The 2,870-nt window shown below is 62.6% G+C and overlaps 1 pseudogene; it reads left to right on the top strand.

The window, feature by feature from the left end:
• LOC109944956 (U-box domain-containing protein 33-like) lies at positions 1 to 983 on the top strand (annotated as a pseudogene).
• Positions 984 to 2,870: the final 1,887 nt, after the last annotated feature.

Raw genomic sequence — 2,870 nt, 5'->3', positions numbered from 1 at the left:
ATGTCAAACTGGTTCGCCCGAGCGGTGGAACGCATCGGCCGGGCGAGACACCCGAACCTGGTGACGCTCGTGGGCGCGTGCCGGGCGGCGCGCGCTGTCGTGTAAGAGCTGGTGCCGGGCGGGAGCCTGGAGGAGCGCCTGGACCCGGGAGGCGGGAGCGGGTCGGCGGCGCCGCCGCTGCCGTGGCATGCGTGGTGCGGCGTCGCCTACGGGGCGTGCTCCGCGCTGGCATTCCTGCACTCCACGCTGCCGCGGCCGACGGTGCACGGGGACGTGAGGGCGGCGAACGGGTGGTCATGCAAACTGGTCGGCCTCGGCACGCGCGGGCTCGTGGAGAAGCGAGAGCAGCCCCACCCCAGCGCCGCGGATGGGCCGTACTCGGACCCGTGGTTCCTCGTTGCGACGGGGGAGCTAAACCCGCACGCGACGTGTACGCGCTAGGCGTGGTCCTCCTCCGGCTGGTGACCAGGAGACCGGCGTTCCTAGCGAGGAAGGCGGCGCGGGAGGCCGTGGACGGCAGGGCGTCGTGGCAGGAGGTGGCGGGAGGGTGGCCGACAGAGCGCGCCAGGGAGGTGGCCCTGCTTGGGCTGAGATGCTGCGGCGTGGATGTGGAGGCGGAGCAGAGGCTGCGGCTCCCCGCCGCGCTGTTGCTGGAGGAGGCCCGCGGCGTGCTGGAGGCCGCGGTGAGCGCAAAGCCGAGCAGGTCGCCATCATCGCTATCCGAATCCGACAGCGCCCCATCCTACTTCCTCTGCCCGATACTCAAGGAGGTGATGAGGGACCCGCAGATCTCCAACGACGGGTTCACGTACGAGGCGGAGGCCATCCGGGAGTGGCTTCGCAGCGGCCAGGGTCAAAGAAGGCACGCTCACCATAGCCAGGCCGACGAGATTTTGGGGGCAGAGGAGGATTTCGCCCTGGCGCCGCGGCGGGGCTGGCCGTCGAAGGAAGGAGCGTCATCGAAGGAAGCCGCGGGTGCTTGATGTTTGATGGAACCGCTGCTCGATTCGAGGATGGAAGCAACCGCCGCTGCTTGATCAGCGGGCGGGATTTGAGGATGGGAGCCGCCGCGGGGGTTCGAGGATGGAAGGAACTGTGGCTGCTTGATCTGCGGGCGGGATTCGAGGATGGGAGCGCTGCGGGGGTTCAAGAATGGGAGCCGCTGGGTTCGAGGATGGAGCTGCTCGATTCGAGTATGGAAGGAACCGCGGCAGCTTGATCCGCGGGCGGGGTTCGAGGATGGGAGCCGATGCGGGGTGAGGATGGAAGCCGCGGGAATTGAGGATCGAGCGCGGAGGACGGATGGAGCGCGACGGCAGAACCGTGCGCCGTCCTGGACTGTGAACGCCTACAATACAAACATAAGGAATAGTAGAGATTGTTCGCCCGTCTGGCTTCTCTGTTTGAATAAGTCCTAGCTGCTAACTATAGAAGGCAGAGGGCCCCTAGCGCCATTAGAAGAAAGCCTGTCCAGATTGCGACATACCCCAGGTGATTGGGATGGCAATCATCGAGCACGATTATGCCAGGATCGGGTGAGTTATTTGTAACCATGTATAACTGCGTGTATTTCCTTTATATAGCAATAGCTAAACAACAGAGGCGAGTAAGTCGCTTTGCAGCAGCACAAACGTGCATGTCCACTTCGTGTGAGTATTCCATCTCGTCGCTAGATTTGTGACATTTGGTATCAGAGCCAGCTCTCACCGTCGCCATATCGTCGAAGTCTCCTGCCAAGAAGCCAGAGATTGGTGATGGCTCTGGTTGTGGTGAGAAGAAGGTCCAGCCGTCACGTTCGCCGTCAAGGGGACGTTCCCACGGCCGTCACCGCCGACCGTCACGCGCCGGATCACACGTCGTCGAGCGTGTCATCAAGCGACCGTCCACGAATGTCTCCTGGTCGATGCTCTCCCGGATGAATTACCCAGAGTGGGCTTTGGTCATGGAGGTGAACTTCCAGACCCTCCGGGTCTGGGACACCGTCGACATCGGGATCGACGACGATCCAAACAAAGATGAGTACCACGCTAATCGCCAGGCGATGGCCAGGCTTCTGCGCTCAGTCCCATCTAAGCTCTGGAGCACTCTCGCCAAGAAAAGGACCGTGAAGGAGGCGTGGGACGCGGTCAAGATCCTACGGATCGGCGACGAGCGCGTGCGTGATGCTAGCGCGCAGCAGCTTCACCGAGAATTCAACATCCTCTCTTTCGAGGAAGGCGAGAGCGTCACCGAGTTCGGCATCCGCATCACGACGCTGGCCACCAACCTCCGCACCCTCGGCGACAACATCACCGATGCCGAGGTGGTAAAGAAGTTGCAGGTGGTACCAGAACGGCTAGCCCAAGCCGCGGTCTCCCTTGAGATGTTCCTTGATCTGAACAAGGTGAAGATCGAGGAAGTGGTCGGCCGTCTCCGTGTGTTCGAGGAGCGCGCCAAGCCCGCACAGATCACGGACGCCATAGGGCGCCTGATGTTGTGTGAGGAAGACTAGGAATCCCACTGCAAGGAGCACCACGAGCAGGAGAACTCCGGTGGCGGCTCAAGCTCCAGCAACCGCGGCAAGCGCCAAGATCGTGGACACGGACGGGGATCCACGTCGCGGAACGACCGAGATGGGAGGAACACGGCCGCAGGGAACGGTGGCAGTGTGAAGCCACCGCCTGGCACCCTCTGCCACAATTGCGGAAAGGGGGGGCATTGGGCCAAAGACTGTCGTGGCAAGAAGAAGAACGCGACCCATGTCGCAGAGGCCCAAGAAGAAGAACGGGCCCTAATGTATCTCACGGCAGAGACAGAGGTAATAGCACCGCCGCCTCGCTCGTGCTCACTCTCCACGCCAGCATAGTCCACCTCATCCTCGCAGACTCCGA

The sequence above is a fragment of the Zea mays genome, chromosome 3 (genome assembly GCF_902167145.1).
Source record: "Zea mays cultivar B73 chromosome 3, Zm-B73-REFERENCE-NAM-5.0, whole genome shotgun sequence".
Classification (NCBI taxonomy): domain Eukaryota; kingdom Viridiplantae; phylum Streptophyta; class Magnoliopsida; order Poales; family Poaceae; genus Zea; species Zea mays.
Note: the sequence above shows the minus strand (reverse complement) of the source record. Positions and strands in the feature narration are given on the sequence as shown.